The 25,704-nt window shown below is 36.3% G+C and overlaps 1 protein-coding gene and 1 long non-coding RNA gene across 4 annotated transcripts in view; one reads left to right on the forward strand and one right to left on the reverse strand.

Moving 5' to 3' along the window:
* Positions 1–12,392, reverse strand: part of LOC117104871 — a 46,687-nt gene extending 34,295 nt beyond the window's left edge. Inside the window, exon 1 of the long non-coding RNA XR_004444831.1 lies at positions 12,063–12,392. This is a non-coding gene — a long non-coding RNA (uncharacterized LOC117104871). The remainder of the gene's footprint in view (positions 1–12,062) is intronic.
* LOC117104868 (brain-derived neurotrophic factor-like) overlaps positions 1,134–25,704 on the forward strand; it is a 36,378-nt gene continuing 11,807 nt past the window's right edge. Inside the window, exon 1 of one of the 3 annotated variants that reach the window (XM_033245742.1) lies at positions 1,134–1,266. The gene's annotated coding sequence lies outside the window, so the exon portion shown is untranslated. Of the gene's footprint in view, positions 1,267–15,829; positions 15,986–19,791; positions 19,950–25,704 lie in introns of those variants that run through there. The other 2 variants (XM_033245743.1, XM_033245741.1) reach the window with 2 other exon arrangements.

Consider the following 25,704-nt stretch of genomic DNA (forward strand, 5'->3'; position numbering starts at 1 on the left):
TTGTTTGTTTGTTTTGGTTTTTTTTTGGTATAGTAATTACTTTTTCAATTGCAAGTGTAATCTTTGAAACTTTCAAGAAAGTTATAACTAAAATATTTACTTCATTAATAACCACTTAAGATAGGCCTACATAAGGATATTAACTACTGTATTTAGAGTTAAAATACAGCAAATCGTGATTCCGCACAACATTTTACATCCTAGAAAATTCGTCTATCTGGAGAATTCTGGTATTAGGCCTACTACTGACTAGTAAGTCATATCGAGGGGTCGTGCACATTACCGGTTCGCGCAATTGCGTCAATTACCATGTGATGGCACGTGGGTTCGTCATTTGTCGTGGGTTTCCTACCAAGTAATACAAATATAGTATCACAAAATACCGTTTAATTTCTCATATATAGGCCTACACGACCATATCTAGTACGAGAAGGGCTGGTATTGTCTGGAAATAGCTTATTTTACAAAGGCCTAGATTTTAGATGGAAAGAAACAGGCTAAACCACACAATTTGTCTATTACCATGTGATGGCACGTGGGTTCGTCATTTGTAGTGGGTTTCCTACCAAGTACTACAAATATAGTGCCGTATATCATGGATATAGGCCTAATCCTCGTGTTATGCGTTTAGATCGTTCATTTCAAATACCGTATATGGTTAGGATAGACCAGGGGTGTTTAAATACCGTTTAATTTCTCATATATAGGCCTACATGACCATATCTAGTACGAGAGGGGCTGGTATTGTCTGGAAATAGCTTATTTTACAAAGGCCTAGATTTGAGTTGGAAGGAAACAGGCTAAACTACACAATTGGTACGTAAAGCCTTGTTATTTTTGGCCTAAGTTATTATTAGCTCACTTATTTCCATTCATCAGCAAAATATGCAAAATTTATATTTATCAGTATGAATGAATTTGACAGACATAGAGTGGGTTTGCCTCGGGCACGCGAAGATAATAATATAATAGACAAAATGATTGACAATCTATGAACATGGTGCAAACATAGTACAAACGCCTAACCACAGGATTGGGGTTTTGGGCGATTCAACCTTTGTAGTATATAAAAAACGCGGATCGTAGGCGGCCGCATACCTGTGAACATTGAAATAATAGCACTTGATTTTGTTTGAATTGTAACAATAGCAGCAGTACCATCAGCAGAAAATAGCGTAGATAAAAGGAACACACGCTTCTGATAATGTCATTGGCCTGCACGAACAACTTTTGATCGAAGCTGCCTTCCTAAGCTACTAAACTAAGGTAGGACGCTTTTATTATTCAGCGATTAGTGGTTGTCACCAAACACTCTTTTCACCTGACTTATCCCCACAGCCAGCCGAAATAATTAGGAGAAAACGTGACACAGTATTGTATTATGTATTCACTGAGTGACCTTGACAGATAAATGCACGTTGGCCACATTGTACAGGGGTTGCTTCCCACTCCCGGGTCCCATTGCAGTTCCCTATCCATCCTCCATGCATGCTTTTTATTGTAATAGGTAACACTGTTTTGTATAATAGTCTTTTACGACCCTCGATATAATCCATGCCCAGTGGCGTACTGGTACCGACAAGTCCCGGAGCCAGGGGCTGTCTCTTATACACATCTAGATGTGTATAAGAGACAGACTCGGTACCGTAGTTTTTGCTCTTCTGTTTAGCGATTTAGCACTGTATACATTACTGAATCGTAATGAATTTTTCATCCTCGTCCTCACTACCTTCATCATAATTAGGATTATCATTTTGGACGTTCGTGAGTTAAAAACGTGGTATTACATTGTTTTAATATGCTGGTTTTGGATGTCTTTTACAGCTATTAGGCCTATGTCTATTATTTATTTATGAGCGGACTCTTGCAATTATATTTCTATGTAAAAAAAAATGTGGGTTTTTTTTAATGACAATAAAATATACTGAGTACTGTCAAGGCTCTGTTAAAAGGGTAATGTTTATGCAGGAGAATCCGCTGGGGGCCCCTTTGGTCTGTGCTTGGGGCTTTGCCTTTGTGTTGCCCGGGATGGGTATGCTAGTTAAAAAAATATATATTAATAGGCCTATTATTGAGAAATTTAGATATTTAGTTAGGTTGTGATTACAGTATAGGTGGCAAGAACCATAACCATGAAGTCACAGACACTCCGATCTCAGCTGCTGTGTAAACTATTGGATCTGAATTGGCATGAACAGTTGCAACGAATACTGTCGTCTGGTTACCAACGGTGAACTCAATATATTCCAGTAAACATGGGTCAGCCGCCTATCCCTAGAGCACCGCCAATTTATTCTATTTACCCTCAGCGAATTGCGAAATACCTGTTGAATTTCTGGGATAATGATAACATAATATACCGTGACACACTTGCAGGAACGGACCACATCTGTCTTTGCCTGCTCCTGGCGCAACTGACCAGAGAGACCCTTGCTTCCTGTCAGGGCACATATTGTTTGGGGAAACACCGGCTAAAAAAGCACATGGCAACCTAATTGACTTATAGGCGTGTGTCATCATTTTTTAACCCTTTCAAATACAGTAGATCGTCTTGATAATTTTATTCTAAGGAATGCTGTACAAATGGATGGTAAGCATTATGACTCATATTTTTATTAATCAAAATAGTTTCTGTGAACCAGGTCCATTGAAATGAATCCCAATGAATTATGGGGCTTGTTAGGCAATATCTCTCCCAACCGCAAGTGATTGATCTATTTGGCCTCATCATTAGGTTCAACAGAGCATCTGTCTCGCCCTGGTCAGCTTTCATCATTCAGAGAATTTGACGACCTATAAACAAGTGATGATGGCAAAATATAGCCCAAATGCACCACTTATCACGTTTCAATAGATGTTTCATCGTCTGCTCCATGCGCGCCCAGTGTCATGCCACCTTAAAGTTCCATTGCCATAAATTAGGTCCCGGACATAATACAGTATGTTGAAAACTGTATCGATATGTTTACATTAGGAGAACCTTTCCGAAGTTACCTATGTATTAAATGTCATATTTCTTTCGAAGACATTTGTATTTATTTTAATAATTTCGTTCAGTTCTGCCGAAACAGATTAAAAGCATTTTATGGTTGATCGTCGTGAAGTTGTCTTTCGTCCCAAATCTTTAAAACTTGGTAAAACGGATAAAAAATACTAGTTCACATTACAGAATGTGAAGATGCTTACATTTAGATCTACATGTTTGGAACCTATCAATGGAACTTAAGATTGGCATAAAACCGGTACATATACTACTGCCTTACATGTTCCTTTCAAGTTTCAGTCACCTTAAACGTGACATTCCGTAAGCCCATCCTAAATTTCTTAGAAACAATTGTGAGCATTTCTTCCCTCTATCCAAACACCTTGATCGTAAAAGAGTTGACAGACATAATAATTTCTACTAGTTATTGCCTTAGGCAGCTTTTATCTGGTATATTCTTAAAAAGAGGTGAAGATATATAGAAAAAAGTTGGGTTTCAGAGCAAGCGATTCCGACTAGCAATCATAAAACTTTTATTTTATTAGAATAGAATAATATTCAGCCCATCTGTAAATAAATAATTCTAGTTCTGTCGAAATTCTTGAAGGTCCATAAATCTACTGATGTATAAATAAATGTTCGTCCTTGATCCAAACTGACAAAAAAAATCACAGTAAAGAAAGCTCTCCTCTTGCAGCATTTACTTCTACTTCCCGCTAATTCAATTGTTCTCTATATTGATATAACTAAAGTTCGCGTGAGTCTCGTTCTTACTTTATCTAAGGAATGATTGTACTTCAGTAGTAAATGGCATTGCCGCCTAAATTAATAATGAGTTTGGATAGTTACAGCGAAGGACAAAACTTTTAGCCAACATATGGCCAAGAACTTGAGATCGAGGCAAATCGTAATTGATGGCTGCGTGACGTCATTCATGATTAAACGCTTGATTGACTATCACTTTCTATAATAGGAAGGGGTAGTTTGCATACGGTACTGTTCCTGTATTTCAAAAATGCAGTAAATGGGCAAAATGGAAATAATAACATGTTTCATGTCTTCCGGCAATTTTGACACAATTTATTGCAACTGCATGACTTCCTGTATCGTAGACGATGGATACAAAAAAGTATACAATTTATGATGTTTAAATGAGTCAGTTAAATTAAGGTCAATAAGTAACTTAATTATTTTTAAAATGTGTGTTCTCGATAGTCTTGGCAGTTTTTTTTTGTTTTTGTTTTTGTTTTTTTTTTGTGAATTTTTACATTCCACGATGTCTGACAAGACCCATGGGGGTGACCTTGCAACATTTTTGTCAGATACACGAATAGAATGTGGACCGCCAGTTGTGCGCGTTATTAGGTATATATCAATTAACCTTATTAAACCGGTACATAATTATGTGGTAAATGTGAAAAGGCGTACTTTTGTCCTCATCAGAAGCATTTTTAAAATTATTTAACATTATTAATGAAATAATAAAAAAGAAAACGGAAACATTACATTACGACTGGTTCACGTACGACTCATGGTCTGCACAAATGTATTTTCCCTAGGCTTGCAGTACAGTATATCATTCTAGATGATCGCAGAATATTGGTGTGTGTGCAATTCTTTATAAATACGGTACTGAACTATGATGTCTGTGAATTTCGTTTCCATTATTATCGTATTTTGTTATCTTTTACACTATTTTACATCCTTCTAAAATTATGATTACAATATTGCCGTGTGTGCATATATTTATTAAAATAAGACTGTAGGGTGTAACATTAGAAATCTGTTTTGGCTTGATTTACCTGTTTCTTTTGTTAACGAATTGTGTTATCATTTATATTTTTCCTAAATTTTTGACCTTATTTATCTAGGTCTTACATGGACCTGTTCGATTTAACAGCATTGATTCCATTTGCGTTTGTTTTTCATTTTCGTAAATCATGTAATTTACGTAAATGTACATTTTTTTAATAGACTGAATTTAGTTAACCCTGTTTACATAATTAATAAGTCTCGTTGACTAGACTGACTGTCACGATTGGTGACAATGACGTCATCAAGTACAGTGTACACTGTAGGTACATTACCAGGGAGGTGATACTATAACATAGTAATAATGTGTCTAATATATCATACAAAGAAAACGAGGAAACAAAACAATAATAATCGATTTACATACCGGTAGTTACACTGACATATTATCAAATTGGTTATTCATTTGTATCGATAAAAAACGAAGCAGACGAGGCCACGGAATTATCTCAGTTAAATTCTAAATAGGCGCGGAGCGGTTTGGCGCAGTGGTTCAGCTTCCTAACCTTCAGGTCAGGGGGTGCATTGCGTCTGTCTCTCTGCACCCCACAAGTGGGTACGGTACCTGGTATGGGATCGAAAATGCGCTGGTTATTAACTGCAACGTTATGGAATTATCACCAGGGAGCGGAGTATGTGTTCCATGTGTTTAAACCAATGAATTGGGTAATATTATGTGAAAATATATACTGTATAAATATGTAACATAATTATGATATCTTTATTTGATTGATGGCAACAGTAAGCATGAATTGTAATTAAACCATTGCATTATGTTTACAAATGCTGTATACTATTTTACATCCATCGAATGCATTTTAGACATATTTTTATGTACACAGTATTCTTGCACAATCAGCCCTTGTATTGCATGCATTTCTTGGAGATTAAATAACCCTCAAAGCTACGTTGGATTAGTACCGTACCTCGTGCACCATTGCAAATATGGGCCTAATTATGATTTATGTAATCATTTGACATGAGATCACATACCGGTACTTTGTTTTAGAATGTAATTGTTTCTTCTTTGTGGCATAGACCAACTAGGTCTATATTTATTTTTTTTTAAAGCGTGCATGGTTGGACGGACAGATGAATAAATACATGCGAATTAGTCACTATCAACTGCTCGGTAATTCGATAATATAGTTATGTTGCCGAAACCGTATCATTTTATGACGTCACAGGCATATGATCTTTTTTCGCCGTCATTTAACTTTGTCCAATGCTCCTATAATGATTTGAGAAGTTCTTTTCGGTCGTTGGACTCATCCATCTCAAGATAAGTAGGCCCTATGACGTCATTTGGTAATAAGCCGATGATGTCATTTTAGTGAGATTAGGGAATTGTGGGAGGAGTCGATGCTTCTGCTCCCACTCCCGGCAGGCATTACTAATGTTTCTGACTTAGCCTCTCTAACGTCAGGTTCATTGATTATATACGTTTCCCTTTATTAATTACATTTATTAACATTTTACTATTTGTGCATTATTGACACTAAGTCTATTTAATCTGTCAATATTTTGCAGTTGTATTATGTTACAGATCTTCTACTTTGGCTACTAATCTATACTTTAGTTCTGTTTAGTTGTTATCATTTCAAAGCATCTCTTTTCTCATTCAAATCATGTCAAGAACATGGACTTAAAAGGGCCAAAACCAAGCGGACGCCGCTTCCAGCCCCATCGGTACCAATAGAGCCTCCGTAGGCTTATTAGACTGATCCGCAGGAATTCGATTAAGAAGCCAAACGTCTGGGAAACCCAAATCTATGAGTTTGACTTCCTTGCTCTGCATTTTAATTGTTTATCATCTGCAAATAGCATCCGAGATATTGATCTGTTTCAATTGTCATCTGGGTCATCATTGGTAAGCACTGATCTAACTACTCCTCCCGAGCTACGCCCTCCAAATCTACAGAGGATTTAAGAAATCATTGTATAGTATTCTCCATCCACCTTTTAAGCTACAAGTAGGACAAGTCCTATCTAATTTTGCCATCACATTTTCAAGTCAATATATGCCTGAAATAATTATATTAAGTACATTAATATGATATGTAACGCAATAGATAAGCTCATTCTGATACCGACACATAAGCCTATACACACCCCCACATCTCGCGGGACAATTGAATCGCGGTGTATGTGGATGGAATAGGAGTTATCAGATAATTCTGGTTCTGGTTATGGTGGGTAAAGCCGACCTCCTAAGGGCTCCAAAAGTGTGGGAGTATAGTATATCGGTAGTTTAGCTTATCAATAATTGATTTATAAAAAAAAAAAAAAAAAAAAAAAAAAAACTCCTTGCCATGGTCATTGAAAACGAAGCTCAGTCGGCTAAACTGGTGGTAGCCCGTGTGTGCGCTAAACCGTGGAGCAGGTCGGTTCAATTCCCATCTCTGCTCTCTTTGTGTTTCAGCTGGAGGGCTGAAATGCAAGTTACGATATTGTACTGCCTTTGGGACGAGACGTTTAGACGTTGGTCCCATGTGTATTATGACCCATGTGCTCGTTAAAGAACACTGTAGGGGATTATATCCCGGTGTACAACCCAATCACTACCAGGAGGGCCCACTGGAAATAAGTCTTCTTCAAACTCTCGTGGGTTAGGTATCCTTGGTTTTTACACCGAATAAATCCATCCGTCCATTTCAATTGGTTTTCATTAAAAATACACATTCCATTAGTTATAATTTCCCTGATTTTTTTTTCTGTTCATGCAGTTTGTTTTTATGTAATAAACGTCGATGTTTGGTGAAAAAATTGAAAGCCTTTTTAGTGCCATAATATTGTAAAATATTGTAACGGTACCGGTAATGTAACTTATATAAATAATTAATATAAATACAGTATACGTTGTATCTTTTTGTTGCAAAGTGGAGAGGTGGACCTATTCACTGTATGATAGGCTGAAGGTTTATTAAGCAAAAGGGGAAAATAATATGTTTACATCTGAACTTAAGTTGAACCTTTTGTTCTTTTTCCCCTTTCTGTTGGTAGGTTCAGCCTGATCCCTCATTAATCAGCGATCCCTTGATAAAGCCTCTGTTACATTTGACAGCGCCCGGATTGACCGTAGAGTATTATCGCTACTTAATTACACGTTTTACTCAAGCTTCGTAAATATCAAACCACTTCTATGTAATAATGATTGACAGTGTAATCGTAGGATGGTCGATGATGTTCTTAAATGCCTAGTACAAAAAGCAATACTTAAATTAAGCCACTTCTTAATAGCCCGAGTTTTTTTTGTTTTGTTTTGTTCTGTTTTTTTTTTTTTTTTTTTTTTTTTGTCGATCGCTTCCCGCTTGGTGAAAGCATAAAGCCCAATATTTTGCATTTGATTTTACCTTAACCTCAATCACTGGTAGTCCTTCTATAAGTACAGATATTTGCCTTCGAGTTCAATTATGGCATCCTGTTGCGGTTACATAGAAAAGTTAAAACGTATTGTTGTTGTACAATGTACATGCGACTAATTGTGCTTAAAACGCGACGTGGACGTTTTTACGTTTAGATAGACGCTTTAGTCTTTATATTATGGCCTTCCTTGGTTTAAACGGTTTATGCCACAAGGTGCAACACTAAAGCCGTGCGATGTGGCGTCCACATGGACCCATACCAGTTTTAATGATTTTTTTAAATTCCGGCCCATTCGTCTTCATCAAATGTGTCATAATGACGCTATTTACATTCTGTCACGTATAAACCCCGTAAAGGAACTACTGTAATGTTTTAATTCCAGCTAGCAAGAAGCTTAACAAGTAACCAGGAACTGTTATTGTTTATTGCCGCCCTAAGTTTTGGCCTATCATTGACAGAATTGTTTTTCTCAGACTAATTAGAGTTATAAAGATATAGGCCTATATGAAATGTATCTTCAAGTACCCATGAATCCATGACTACGGTACAGTTATTAGACCTATAGGCCTAGTTGTTATAGGCCAAGTATTGCGTGATAACAAAGTATAACATTTGATTTCACGAAGCCACACCTACGCATGTACAGAAAGAAATCAGAGATGGTGGTGCCACCACCATGACACCAATACCCCATGCATAGTGCGACGTAAGCTACGAAATACTCTTAACCACAAAATCGGGTTACAGCGTCCAATAGGCCCGGTAGGCATACCGTACCTGTATATACCCCCACATACCGACACATCCAAGATTTATGTCCAGTGGTAATTTCAACGAAAGTATGTCAACGCGTCAACTAATAATGTTAACATTACTGTGGAATTATAATAAGCAAAATACTAAACATTTTTTGGTTAACATACCAAAGAAAATTGCATAGGATTGTTTATATGGGCCTAATTTATGACTTTTATTCTCCGGTTATAATATTTTATCACCTTAGTAGTGGGCGATCTTGTCATTTTTGTCGAAAATAATTACGGTCAGCCTATTTTGGCCTATGAATGATAAGCCTAATACCATTCCATGATGTTGAAGTGTTAACAGAGTGTACCGGTAGCCTTTGATATATTGGATAAATTCTCAAACATTATTTTTTTACTTCAAACTTGACAATGTATATTTTTGATAGCGTTCCGTGATTGTAAAAGTACCGTAATCTGTTTAATAATCCGTTCCGTTAGATTTGAAGCACGAACAAATTCTTTTTGACCACACAAGAAACGAGAGGCGCAGCCCTAACTAGAATTACATTTTTGGCGTGTTGGTAAAAATATGAATCTATTTATATCAAAATCCGGTTGAATAAACAAAGAGCACCTCGTAAACACAGTTATTAAATTAATCCGAGATTTAAATGTAAAAGTTGCCTTTAAGTCTGTCAATCAAAAGAACACGTAAAATTTCGTGCAAAATTCCAATATAATCCATTACAGTACTACGACTCGAGCATATATAGTCAGTGTCTTACATATAGCATTTTTATCGTGTGAATAGTAGTTGATCAGGTCACATTTTGAAATGTTCTTGATATGTACCTATCAAAAGTTTAATCACAAATCCTATATAAATGATGAGTAGCCGACAATTTAAAGGGTGGATAATGGAGCGTCAGTGGTTCATATCGGTCGGCGTAAAACGGTTAGGCTTATAACTTACATATAGTAATGAGCACCGTGATAAGAGTTTTACGAAAATTGAACTAAGGCCTACTCATTAAAAGTGGTAAACATTACCAACTAGTGGTGAATATCAACTATATGGTGAATAACCGGTAACAGTTCTAAACCAACGAAATGTTACATTAACAATTATTGACAGTGACGCCAATTGTAAAAAAATAAAATAAAATAGTGTGTTTCAGTTCACCACAGTATTAATGTCCAAATTATTGTAAAGCAATGTTTTATCAACAGATGGCATTACGTATCGGTAGTGATAAACTGATTACCAAAGTAAAAAATGGCGTGCTGTACTAGTGCACTAATCGTTAGCAGTGGTGTGGCAACGGTTAATAGTTGTAAACCAATGGCGTCATAACGGTTAGCAGTGACGTGCCAATGGTGAACAGTGGTTAACCAATAGTGTGCTAAACTATGATGGAATAAAATAAAATAAAAATGATGTTATTCCTCCATAGCTGAACTAACGGGTAACAGTTCAATAGCGTACTGCACTAACGGTCGTCAGTGGTGGGTTAAACGGTTGTGAATCAACAATTGAGAGACAACGTTTGATAGTGGTGTAGTGATTTTACGGCCAGAGCCAAAATTAATAGGAGCGAATAGAACAGACGTTTAAATTTACGATACCGGTATACCTATATTGAATCTCCTTTTTCTAGTTTAGTTTATCGGCAACATATAATAAACGTAACCTGTGCTAAGTATTTGTGTCTCACAGTCGGCACTTTTTTTTTTACCATTCGCTCCTCCATCTTTATATATAATCGTTAAATGCTGCTCTCCTTTAAACAATATTGGCTAAATTCAATAGGCCTACTCCCTATTGGCGCTATTTTTAAAATACCATTCTCATCCAACAGCGAGTAAGTAACGAGTGCTGCGGTATGCAAGTCAAATATAAAGTTAAGCATAAAATAACACCAAAACTGATCTACGATATGTTAGGTTCATGAGTCAATCAATCAATCAAATGCATTTATATAGCGCCGGTAGACATTAATAATGTTCAAAGGGGCTCGGCAAAGTTAAATTTGAAATGCTTCCGAGAACTCAAAGTCAAGGTCATCAAACTGACTTTTGAATGTCATGGCAACTTTTTTAGAGGTCATTTAAGGTCATTTGAGGTCAAATTGAGGTTAAAATAGTTTTTGGTTTACATAATATGTTTAATAAAGCAAATTGCAAACAAATGTTTTCTTTTTCTCTCTCTAAATGAACACATATAATGATGTGTTCAAATTCCGAAAATCGCGTGTTGGTCACATGCTTAATTCATATGCAAATTAGTTTAAATATGCAAATTAGGGCTAAAAATATAGGGTCTTCATAACCAATAACAGTGCATGGCGGGGACAAGGGGGAATTTTATAAAATGATAAGGGGAAAAATTATAAGCCTATGTATTTTCTACATATTAGTAAACTAGCCTATATATAAAATCGATTAAATAAGCCTCTGAAACCCCTAAATTGTCATATTTTTCGGGGGTCTTCGCCCCTGGACCACTTTCAAGACATTTTGAGTGACGGCCGACCACGCCCACTCCGGGCCACCACAGCATAATGCACCCCCCTAAAATTTTATGAGGAGTCCCCCACCCCCAGATTTCAGACGCTCGTACCGCCACTGACCAGTAATCACAGAACGTTGATTTTTTTTTTCGAAGTGCTCAGAATTTCCATTTTTCTATTTGCTCTAATGAAACATTTTTCCATAACACTTAATAATAGTATGAAGAAAGAAATTAGTCCAGCAATGCTCTCTGATAGTCTCGAAGCTTATAGAGTGTACATACGTTATGGTGTTAGCAGGGTTTGAACCTAATACCCCAGGGGCAGATCCAGTAGGGGCACGGGGTACGTGTCCCCCTTACTTTACCACTAAATTTTTAAATGTCAACGCATAGGCCTATCAATGTTATGTGCTACTCACTTATCTATCTGAAACTGCTGTCCTCCCCTTCATTCTGGATACGCCCCTGTACCCTGTGATTCGAAGGCAAGTTTCTTAATCACCTAGCAACATGCAGTTCTATTCTAATTTTCTTCATTTTCAACCAGGAAATCTCCTTTTCATAGGCTTACTGTACTTTAATTTTACCTAATGCATTGTTAATACTACTGTAGGCCAAAGTAAAGAACAACATTATCACTTACGTGTTAGCAGGGTACCGGGACTAATTATTAGTTTAATCCACGTGACCAAACATTCGAACGGCCATCTTCCAATATTGACAGTGGCGTTTGTTTGAATAGCAATGTTAAATTGCAGTAGATGATTGACCGGGCGCACCACTTTCGGTTACTGAAAGTGCTACGTCAGCCCGCAGGAGTATCGTCTGTGTATGACACGTGTGTACATAAATGCACATGTATGCGTACAGCGTGTTGCTAGTATGTTTGCCTGTGGTATTTTCCCTCTTGCCACTGCCTATCCGAGTTCAAGAAGGTTACGTCAACACAGATGCTACGTGATCCAAACTTCCCCATGAGCATCAAACATGAAGTATATTGAATAAATATTTTGTTAATAACAAAATCTGTTGTTTCAGTATTTCTTGAATTTTCTTTTTTGGGGGACGATCAGATCTTCGAACAGACAAAATATATTTGGTGCATAGAACGCGAGCAACTTTTGTTTTTGCGCTCTAGCATTGGTCGAATTACCGTACACCCAGAGGGAGAATTAGGCGCGACTTTAGGTCACATTATTGATCCCCTGTCGCAAGATTGGAAAAACAATTAGGCCCTCGATATCAAACTATATGATCGGCTACTCCATTTCTATGACATCATTGATTTTGTATGTATGTGTATGTTCATTATAGGCTTACTTATTGAAAAGGTTATATATAAAATTGTCCCATTACATTGTAATGTCGGCCTGTGGATAATAGCCCCTAAAATGCGCCCCTAAATCATGTTTCGCAGCCGAATAAAATCGATTGGAATTAAGTTACGCTAATGAATTTATTATTACGGTATTATTATTAGTTATCATTATTATTACCCCCTGTAATATTATTGAAATTATGATTTAAAATATTGTTGTTATTGTTAGTACTTTTATTGTTATTTCTATTACTATTGTTAGGCCTAATTTTGCATTCGCTCCTTATTAGATCATTTGCATACACTAACTCACAATCCAAATCCTAAGATTTTGATGACACCAGTGACATAAATAACTTTTTTTAAAAAGAGTTCCCATGACCTCTGTTGACAATTACTTTCCTACGGGACAGTCGTTGGATTGACATCTATAAGCGGGCGAGTTTGATTATTTCCGATTTCGGAATTGTGAATCTCTTTCCCTTTGTAGTGAATATAATGTTTCTGTATAGTTTTTAAAAGCCATAGACACCAACAAGAAAAATTAAATATAATTATCACTGTTGTGTCTGTTTTTTTATATGATCATCATCTTCACATCCATCGTCGTCATATGATGATAACAATGATGACGATGCTTGCAATACGACGACGACGATGATGGTGAATGAGAACTAACATCGTCGTGTCGTCGTCACCATCATCATCTTCATCAACAACGTCATCATGATCATCATCATTGTCGTGGTCATTGTCATCATCATCAACATCATCGTCAACATAATCATCATCCTCACCGTCATCAAAATGATCGTCATTGTCATAATTATCAATTTATCATCACAATTGCTGATTGTTGTGTGTACTGCCCACATGGGGCTGTAGACACTTAGCTCGTCCCACGTCCTGTAAGTTGTGAGAGTAAATCCGGTTGGAGGAATGATGGGATGTGTCATAAGTTAAAGATAGAAATGAAGTCTCCCAAATGTATACCTACGAAATATGATGCCATGCCTGAGAGACCTGTCATAGAAATAAATAAAAAGTCGACAATCTGTTACTTGTACAGTTATTCAGGTGAATTACCAACACAGAAAGCGTTATGGGTTACCGTATGAGTTATGAGTTAAAAGTAGTCAAAAAAATAAGTCAAGCAGTAGATACACGCTTCCGCACATGGGAGCCTATTTTTTTAACCATTGTAGTGCATGGCTTAAAATGTCAAGATTAAACAAGAACTTACCTATTCGAAGTTTGATCATCATTTCACGAAGTAATTTTAGTGGTAGAGATTATACTTACAATAATGTAAGTTCAGATTTTCTTGAAATTTAACTAGAAATGTTCATAAATATGTTCAAGTCGATTCGCAGGTGACCCCTCTCTGATTTGGGCATGCGCTATGCTCGTATCTCACAAATAATCTATACCACGAATTACGAAGTGAAATTGACATAGAGAAGTAATTTGTACTTGTGACAGATCATGCATCCCACCTTGATTACTAAGTTGGTTGAGTCTACCAATACTGTTCAGTACAATTGGCTTCCGCCCTCAACGTAACGTTTCCAGCTAGTACATTGTAACTAAGTACCTCTTCCTCTATAGCATCCGCTGTCACCAGTTGTATCACTTCTGATTTCACTACACCGTGTACCCAAATAGGTAAAGACGTTTGTAGTAAACTTTTAATGTAGTTTAAGCTTTTCTATAACATATGTTTGACATCATGAACGCTGAAAAAAAATTAAACAACATTTATGTTCAAAGTATTTAACTGTGATGCCCCGTAATTTAATTAGGGGCCTAAGTCTCAGTTTTAGGCGGAACATAAACATTTCCTCAAATTATTATTTATTTTCTTCAACTTCAAGAATTTATACAAACTATTTAAGTAATTTATACTAAATTAGGCTATCGACTTGAATATTGCATGCTTCAAGTCGGACTCTCATGATGGCCTGGGCTTGTAGTATGACACCCGCTAAAAAGTACCACTGTATTATTGATTAGACCAGCTAAATAATAATTTTTCATGTTTTTTTTAGGAACTATAGGCTTATTCTTATTGCTGTTGCAAAATAACTGTTGCTGATAAACCTAATGTTGTTGACCTAGTTAATCATAATACAGGCCAATTGATTTTGCTGGAAAATGGGTGTTTCATTAGCTAAACCATGGCTAAACTTTCTGCGGTAAACCGTACGGTAATTAATTTGACCATGCCAATAAAGAATCTCTTGTTGGCATGGTCTTAATCAAGGTATTCGGAAGAGTTTTGCCAGGGTTATTATAACAAAATGTGAACAAAAGTCCGGCAACTTTAATGTTTGCTTTTTATTGGTTTATATTTTTTAATTTTTATTTGACAAATTATAGGCCTAAGCCAAATCAAACCATAGTAAATTATAGTAACAATTTCTTAATGGTTTCTTTCCAAAGGTTACACCACCAATATGTAATGCGCGTCGTAAATAACTAGGCCTATGAATAAGAATGGCTTGATATTCATTTCGTTGCCCTCCTGACGCGTATTAAATGGGGGTAATGTGTCGATGATGAACTTTAAAGATTTATTTTATATGCCAGATTTAAAACAACCTAAAACGTCGTCCATCATTCTAATTACGCTATTTTATAGTATATCGATACAAGACCTCAAACTTTTGGATATATATTTGATGTTTGATATATCACCATGAGCTGAGCTTTACTTCCAAAACAGTGATAATTCTAAAAGCATGTCAACTTTTTATGTCACACCGAATCAATTTCCATCTACACCTGACATGTGAAGTTGTCCGTAACAAACTCTGCTTCTTGGTTAATTGCGTAGGTTAGACCTGTGTATTAATTGTTCTATTGCATACCGTTTTACTTCTAAGCCCCTTCTAACCTTTGGTATTTTATCATGTCTTCGATTATTCGATCGTATAATGCCACATTTTACCATGATTGTTCTCGCGCTGCCACGCGGCATTGGCTTACGTAACTATACGGCCACCAATTAGAATTGGCAATGCCTTGCCGACATACCGATGTGGTTGTAAGCCTACTGTAAGCATGACGTACACTTCTACCATAAAGATATAAGATAGGGCTATATGAAATGTACATCGGTATACAAGAGAAATGCAACTGTATACGTTTAGAAATAAATGTCTAACTAAACTTTCAAAACACTTGACTGATCAAAATGCCAAGCAGCATTGTATCCTTTTACTGATCAAATGCTGTTATCATATACGGTAATTATTGATACGATCGTCTAAATATAGTAAAAATGTGTTATATCTCGTTAAATGGAATCTATATATAGCATAAGCCTATTACTATATTTAGACTTTCCTATATATAGAAAATGTGTTATATATAGAATCAGTTATCATTTAATCAATATAGTATTGAACATTGACCATTTAATGCAACATTACACCAAGGAAAGAAGTTGCATGGCGTGGCGTTTATGGTAAGACTGAATATAATGAATTTGTATACTGTACTTATTTTATGTTAGTGATCGCATAATAGAAGGTTCGAGTTAGGTATGCATTCATCATAAACCAGTATAAAACAGTTCTCCATGATTGGTTTGTAATAAGTGCATTCCCCCATCACGTGTGCAGCTGACTATAGTACTATGTATACACTGGTGGATCCAGAAATTTGCCGACAGGGTGTCCGACAAGGGGGTCCGAACGAAGTGGCCGACTAGAGACCCATCTATGGTCTGAGAATACAAATCTTTGGTATTAGGGTTCATGGGGTTTTTATGGCTTATTATTGCCCAAATATCTGCTTTTAGACCATAATATAGGGATTTGCAATCAAAATTACTGTATTTGGATATGCAAATTAATATTTTTGGTCCGGCGACCTCGTCGTGGTGTCAAGGACTGCTGGGGGGGGGGGGGGGGAGTGCACACAAATCAGAAATTTACACTGGACCTGGTTTTAAATTCTCATCAAAGGAGAAAACTTAGTTCTATCGACCAAACCCTGAGTAACGTGGGTCTCGAACCAGATCCGAATTTAAGACTGTATACTGGTATAGTGGCACCTCTGCCTTGAAGCCATTTTCAACGTCTGCGGTTCTTACATCTTCTCTGTTTTCTTTGTGCAATATCATTTATTTCAACATTTGAGAGGCTTAATAAAGGTCAATCTATAATTGTGTTTGAATTTTTTAACCTTGGAATATCAAGCGACAAGGGAAAGTATTCCCATGCGCTATCCCCCTTATCTTGCACAAAAAAGCGGTAAAACATTCATTATTAATAAAATAGTTAACGTTTTATCGTCCAATGATTTTTTTTCACCTGTGAAAACGACAATTTCTACTGAAATCAAATAATATGCTCATTAACAAAATTTAAGTTTGAGACACTGTAGGTCACGTATGTTTTAAATAACTTGCACAAGGACTTGTCAGCTTTTTTTTCAAATGTTATGAACGAAAGTGAAAATATAACGAATTCGATCCATATAACTATAATGAGTTGCATATATTTCCCTTGTTTCCTATTAGATATCTCTAAGCTGAGTTGATGGTTGGTTGGTCGTCTGTTCTTTAATTTTTTAACAAGGTTATAGATATTTTGAAGTTCAGGATTTTTAGTGTCGTTCTTAAAGGCTGCCATTAGACATTTTTATGAGATTTTAGGCCTATAAAAAAGAGGGCTGTCATTGCTGATACTGCGGAAGTACTTGTTAGTGGTCTACGTACGCACGCATACGCTCGTCTATATTTCTCTCTCTTACAAAGTGATTGTGTAGGTTCGAAAGAGCCCGCCAAAACCTAAGCTAAATATTGTGTTGATATTCAAAATTACTAACATATGAGCATTACATTTTATTAATAATCTGCAATTGGTTTCGGAAACCGCAAGTTCGTCTAGGTCAAAGTTATCACCAAGTTCGTAAAACTGGAAAATTAAGGACGTGAGGAACAAAATGTTTGGATATTGAAAGTTAATGGCCCAAATACTACAATAAGCACACAATAAAATGTTTAGGTATTATAATATAGGCCTAGGAATGGTGATTCGAACGTTAAAGTGCCAATATCTCTGAACCGAATTGAAACTTGAAGGCGCTCTACATGTTGGCTTATTCAGTGGCATTGGATTAATATGTGTTTAAAATAATGATTCTGAAAGGTCTACATTAGGGTCGTTGTACGCCTTATTTGTTGTTATATTAACCAGGTCGATTAGGTTTATTGTACCGCCAATCTCTTGTCGTTCATGTTATGATTACACACTCAATAATTTTGAAGTATAGATAAACATGATCTTTAAAGAAGAAAAAATAAGTTGCCTAATAGTCTTACATGACAGCAAACAATCGCATTTGGAGGAGAGGATGGTGAGATTTTTGTTCATAAATAACACTTAATCTTAATAGTCTTAGTAATTGGAATGAAGTTATAATTATGTAGCCTTCAATCTAATTATTTCAATTTTTTACTCTATTTTAGAAAAATTTCAGTCAAGGCTTCTCTTCTTTTTAAATAGACAATAGACTCTTAAATTTGGATGTGAAATGACAAAAACTAACAAATAAAAATATATAGAAAAATTAATTCCGATCAAAACTAGCTGACCTCCTCTCATGACCCTATATTTCAAGTAATAATTCAATAATTGTGGAACTATTCTGATTAGTGATTTCTTTTTCCAGATGGAATGTCTTTAAAAATATAAAGCATGTCAAATTTAGCACACGCGATCGAATAAGGTGATGACGTAATTTAAAATGGTGAAGGTTTTTTTTCGCAGCGTCTTCGATTCGTCATTCGTTTCGATGGTGATATAATAAATACACATTAATTTGTTTCCCGTAGTTGCTTCTGAATACAATTCGATTTTTATTTGCAATTCTTCCTCAAAATAAACCACGCGTGTTGTTAATTCCCTCGATTCCATATTTGCTTGTATTATTTTTGTCGACGTTTCAGTGGCCTGGAATCGTTATTGTGTTCACTTTATTGGTACCATGAGAAAAGGTATATGCCCCAGTTTCAGCTGAAGAAAATGTAAACGAATCAGTAAGATCGACCCGCTTTTAGACGGAGCAAATTTAGCTCACGCTCTGTATGTGGCTATCAACATGAAGAAAGAAGGAATGGTTACAATTGTATAGTATTGTGCGTTTTTTTAATCATCTCATTAAAAACACAAAACCATTATTAATTTATTTTAATTCGTATAATAGGACGTGTAACTATATTTTGAAACTGGCTTTAAAAAAGTCAGGTTTAAAAATTACATTATTTTTATATTGATGTTCTGCAACGTTCTTGGCACGTATACTACATTGTACGATTGTCGTACGGCCGTGAGCAAAGGAATTCATTTACTTGGCGACGTGACGCCGTCTGCTGATTGTCGCTGGCAGACTGAGCGGATCGTCATTAAAAACGATCCGTTGCGCACGCTTTGTCGCGTTCCGTTCTCCATGGAATTGCGTCGGCCGAAGACCGTCGCCGCAGTGTGTGCTCGAAATAATCCGACTACACAGTACGTCGTTCGGTGGACAAATCCATTTCCGCTCTGTGTGCGTGCTGTACGACGTGGCGCTGCTGATTATCGTTGGCAGTATGACCGGATCGTCGTTGTGACAGATGAATTGGGATCGGTTAAAAATTATAATATTAATTGTTAGGTTTTTTTTATAAGTTTGTAAAACCTCTTTTTGTTAGGTGTCGGGTACGAACTAATAAGACTTATGAGAAGCTAGCCAAATGAAATTTTTGAACATTTAAAGGAAGGCAGCAAATTCAAATGTGACTACGTAATATCAATCAATAAGGTGGATAATAACCAGTCCTCTTGATTGAGTGGTTAAAAGGCATTAAAAACTTCAGATAAACACGCTTCAGAAAACTTAAACGGCAATTTATAGGCATTTTGACTATTAGTACGCATCATTTGTAGTCTCCATGTCGATAACTGCGTTGCTGCTGTCACCGAAATACATATTCACTACACGATGAATACGATGTATAGATATAATCCATGCTTCATTAGTTTATCCCATTGTTGTTACTGTAACAAAGCAACTTTAAGAAAACGTTTTTCTATAACGCGTATTAAATGCAGTTTATAAGTTGGCACGGGGTGCTCACATTAATGTTACTTGTGGAAGTTTACGAATGTAATTTGTTAATGTCTGGACGGTAAGTCACCAATATCCTGCCCACTTTCGTTGGTAAGTACAGTAAAGTAAAACAAGTGTAATAATTGAATTTGCAACCGCTTACTTAAACCTGGTTGCTACGACCTGCATTGCGGAACATTGTGAACAAGCAGTCAGTTACATAACCGCCTCATGTTTGTAGTTTATTTAATTGTGAACCCGGGAAAATAGGCCTAATATTTTTTTTTTAAATAGAAAAATTCGATTGATACGGTACGTAATACAAATAGGCCTATTTAATTAAATGTACCGTACAAACATTTATGTGATAGTAATTGACATTTGTAGTATTGATAGAGTGTCATAAATAATTAACGTCGTCCAGTAAGGGTGGGTGGCAAAAAGGGCGCTCACCACCCATACCCCCCCCCCCCCGCCAACAGCAAAAATATCACTTACCAAGTGTAAAATTAGATAAGACTAAGAGATTAAAATGGCTAAAACTCCTAAATTTCTAGGGGAAACCACAATAGGTAAGGGAAACTAAAACCTTTCTCACCTGAACATAGGTTCCGGCGCCCCTCGATTGTCATTGTCATCCACTTCGGGTGGTGGGGGGGGGGGGGATCTAAATCTGGATCCGACACTGTCCGTGACGGTGGTTTGCGTTTTTTACCAGAAAACCACGTACATTTAATGTCTGATAGCGCAAGTTTCACAAACGACACTTGTTAATGCAACCATACTACCCGAATTTGTGCATTTACACGTAGTACGTGTTTGAGGTTTGATTTGCACTGTGTTCGAACGAACAGAGACGTAATGTGGCACTTCGCGTGTGCGTACGTTGCGTTCAAACGTTGTAGCGCTTGACGTACTTCACCAGGCACTCTGTCAAACAGATTGCCGTGGACAGCCAACCGTCCATATTTTGACACTATAATAATAGAATAGCTTAAGATGCTTTTCACCTGTATGTGCTATGATTATTGAATTCCGTTGATATCGATGTTACTTAATTACTTCTCCTCCTGACTCCGTGTCGCCATTAAAGCCTCGTTGATCTCCTGGTATTTATAATCAACATGTTTTTACATGCCTTGTTGAATGAGTCTAGGTTCGGTCTATCGGTTGGGTATATGGTGACATTTACTTGTAACCTCGATTTTCAGAGCATAATTCTAGTGCAAATTTCCATAATCCACAAGTACTGTATAGTCAGCTGGATTAAATTGTACTACTTGATATACAGTACTCCAAAAATATTTAATTGGTAAGAATGCGATCGATACTTTACAGTACAGTTACATTTTGTAAATGTGTATAGAATAATTAAACACCATTTTGAGATAGGCCTTAAATAGGGCCTATGTTAATTTAAATGTTACGGTGACGAGGAACCGGGTCTCACATTTTATTGTGATGATAAATATCTGTGTCTGTATCTGTATCTGTAAATATGTTTTAACAATTCAAGCCCTATGCTAAATTATAATGTGTAGATAACAAACCTGTAACAATTCCTGACAATACGAAAATAAACACAGGGATTAACAAATTAAAAATATTAAAAAGGTGCAGAAAAAAGCTACCGTACCCATAACATTTTTCAATTCCTTTGCAATTCCGAAGTAGACGAATAATGAATACAGTACCATACAACACTATAGGCATATTATTTTAACCTTACATATACTTGTTAAGATGATTTGATTTTAATAGGGTGCCTATTTAATAAATAGGTATTATATTTTTTGTAGTCATGATTTTCCATTAAAAATCATATCGTCCGTTATTGAATCACAAATTGGTTGGACGCCCATACATGGCAATGGAATTTGAAACAAACGCAACAGACAAAACTTTACAGTAACTTGGGCTTCGTCGCATTGATTATAGATAGACAGACCCCTTACCGTACATATTGTTTACGATGTACTGTAAAACTATTCCAAAATGATAGTTATATGACTAGAAATCTATAGATCTAATGGTTAAAAGCAAACTTCTGAAGTTAGCTGCTATTTAGTTTTGTGTTTTCCTCATTGTTAAACATTTTGTCAGTTTTCAGTTTCAAATAATATATTTTGATCTTTGTGACCGATTGTAATTTCAACACGTGCTGATACACTAGTAGTATCCCAGTCTATATAACCATGCCTTTACTACTCACTCAGATACAGTAAAATTTCGAATGAAAAAAAATTTATAGCAGTAAGGTCAAGATGAAATCCAGGAGGAATGTGAGGTAGTGGATGAATGGAATGTGGAAAACGTTTGAAGGGAATAATAATAACACTCTGAAATCAGAACGAGCGAGCCACTTTTCCTTCTCACCACCTCATCACAATTCAATTATTATTACAATTATCATCTTCATAATCATTCGTCATCATCATCATCATCATAATCATCATTATTATCATCATCAACATGTATCATTATTATTATTTTATTATTATTTGTAGTATTTAGTATTAGTAATATTAATAATTATTTTTTATTTGATTTTATTGTATTTCAAATCATCATCCAGTAGCGGAAAACCAATTACAGGATGCATTAAAGTTAATACAATATATAACATTATATAAAAAACATAAAAAATACTGTACAAATTAATTATCAATTATTAATACTATTATTAAATTGGAAATTATACTTAATTATTAATACAAATATTGGTATGAATATCTGTGGGCATATCAGGCCTATAAATAGTCATTTTATTATTATTTTCAATATTAGTATTATAGTAGGTCTATATCATAACCATCACTATCAATAGTTATCATTCAACACAATAATCCTTCTGCTCAGTGGTGGATCTAGGGGCGAAGAAATTTAGTGACACTCCTACCACCCTGGAGCGGCGGAAAATCGAAGTGTGAAATCATTAGATAAGAGATTAGAAATAGTTCAAACTCCGGAGCTGCCTGAGAAAGGCATAGCCCCTGAATCTCCAAAATAAGTTAGGGACTGCCCCAATTTGGCGGATCCAGAACTTTTTCGGCGGAGTGTCGCGAGTGGCAAACGGTGGCTTTAAGGTCTAAACAGGTCGAAACTTGTTTAAAGAGGAAGGGATTTGTTGGTGTTGGCTTACCGGTACCTTTTATTAAGGTCCATAAAACTACACCTCTGCAATCTTCAGCTTTTAGCTATTTTAATCTTATCTGATTTTACACTTGTAAGTGATTGTTTTGGCTGTTGCTGGGGAAGGACAGGGGAATGGGTGAGCGCCCCTTTTATCACCCTCCGGTGATCCGTCACTGCCAACCCTCCATCAACAATACCAATAGTTTTTGTTAACCACTCCCTTGTACTCGCGCCGTAAAGATACGGGAATGCCTGTACAGTAACAACTTAGTAATAATATTTGATTATATTATAATGTGCTTTCAATCATAGAGTGGGTAAGTCAACCTCCAACTTTTAACCTTGATCTCAAAATTCGAAGGCTTGTAATTCGTTTAGTCCAATTTTCTGGCGGCTAGTTGTTTTTGTGTTTTTTGGGGGGTTTTTTTTCGGGTAAGCTTATTCAAACAAGCGAATCTAAAAATAGGCAGGTCTACATAGGCCTAATTTATAATATTTTTTCCTCACAGTGGTTAAGACTAAGGTACAAGTAGTGCTGGTTACACCATGGTGTTAAATCAATTTAATACCTCCTTGGTTAGACCTAGGGTTAATCCTCGATGAAATAAGTGAAAAATTTCAGGTTAATAGTAGCAAGTGAAAATTTCGAAAACTGGTGTGTATTCTAGCGGCGCTAGCCCAGTTTAGCCTTGTCATTGACCCTGTGGCAAACAGGATTGACTTTTCCTCTTCCCAATGGGTTTACATTTAAATTTGACCTTGAGAGGGCTAGGTCCGATACATCATCGAGCGGAAGCTGATAAGAGGAGGCGAGGTGACACCACATGGGCCCGTTGCTATAATGGAGAGATGAACCGCGGAAATGTAATTTGTTATTGGACAATTTCCGATCCCGTGTGTTATGATATTTACATGCCTCGTGCATAGACCACATAGACCACAACCATATTTCACAATGATGAGGTACTTTCGCAACAAATTGCTATCACCTCAAAATATGGATCTTTGAAAAGTCATAGGCCTAATAAGCAAAACTCAATCGTTGAAAAATTTTACGAAAAAACTATGAAAATTAGTATTAGGGCCTATAGTAGATTTGAATTTCAGAGTTTCGTACCGTAGAAAATAAACACAAATCCATGCTTACGGCTAAATACGAATTGTTAGCGAAAATACACTGTTTGGGTTGTGAAACCGTGATATCGGAAAGAATGATGATTATTTATAAAGCCTGTATTTACATAATCATAATTATACTGAAGTGTGTCCTCTAAATGGATAGCGATTGGCGCGTAGCTTGTTAATTGCTCTCCGCGCGCTAATCAATTAATATGATTCGTTAATCATCATTAGTCACTTTAGACAGTCATGCTGCGTCATGCCTTTGACTCATTTTTGGCTATAGGCCTATTAAAGATCATATGAACCGATCATGTTCAACGATATTCCCCGTAGTTTAAGACTAAGATGCGTTTAGGTATGGAATATAAACAATCGAGTTGATACCAAAAATCCGAAGCTTAGATCTTGTCTAAAAACCAGAGGATCTACTAATTGGTCTTAAATAAAACAAAAAGACAGTAACTCCGAAAAGACAGAGATATTTTGAGATTCAACGTTTGATCTATTTGATCATTTTCAAGAATACTTGTTACTTCCTTTACATATCAGGCCTATTAAATAATTAGTGTTTGTGTTCGAGGTAGGATATCTCAACCTGTTGTGTTACAACTGTCTCTATATTGTTGGATAGATGACCCAATACATCCCAGGTAGCAGGCACCGGTCAGGACGCCGGCAATAGTGGGCTATTACGAACATCATCAGTCATATTTAAAAAATAGATCGACGGAGAGATAAGATGTGATGCATTCCCATAGATGTATAGGCCTAACAAGGTAGTCACACGATCCGGTATCACGATTATTTAAGCGGTACGAACGGGTCAATCCGATTGTACAAGTTCAAATAAATTAGCAGACGATAAGATGAAACAAACATGATCTAAGAGCAACAACCTGTGGCAAAGATGCGAAGAATCCCGATCATTATCTGCATTTGAATATTATGGATTTATTACACTGATTAATTTGTAGGCTTACAATTTCAGGCAACAATAGCAAGAATGATCCAGATGTCCTCAGGTGAAAGACCACTGGCTCCAATGGTTATTTAGCCATAGCCTGAGAAAATTCATGTAGACATGTACCGTAAGTCTAGAGCTGTGGGCCCACTGTAGGTTTAATATAGCGCGATTTGTTACATTTGTTATTCTGAGGGCCTACGATAGATAGCCTAACTAAATCATTTTCTTTCAACATTTTAGTCGTTTAACCAATTTCGATAAGATACCTGCTTTGCATTTTCACGTGTGGAGGTACGTGCACGTTTTTTGCACACACACACCCACACAGGTACTTGCGCATGTGTCCACAATCACGTTAGTCCAGACTTGAGTAGCTGCCACCGGTTTACCTGGTAAAGTTGCTCAGAAAATACATTCCAGAAGCGTCAATACGAAAATCCTAAATCGATCGCTGTAAAATCTATTAAATATCGATTAAACCTGTCCCTCCTAAAGATAAGGTATTGTGGAATTTGAATTAATTTTATTTATTATATTCAGTACTCGTTCGATGAATACCAATATTTCGATTAACGTATCAGAGCGAACTAGGCTTACACCATGTATATACAAATATATAGGCCTACAAAACAACAGACGAGGTGA

This window comes from Anneissia japonica, unplaced genomic scaffold (genome assembly GCF_011630105.1).
Source record: "Anneissia japonica isolate Jap-2015-1 unplaced genomic scaffold, ASM1163010v1 scaffold287834_len5846547_cov211, whole genome shotgun sequence".
NCBI classification, from domain to species: domain Eukaryota; kingdom Metazoa; phylum Echinodermata; class Crinoidea; order Comatulida; family Comatulidae; genus Anneissia; species Anneissia japonica.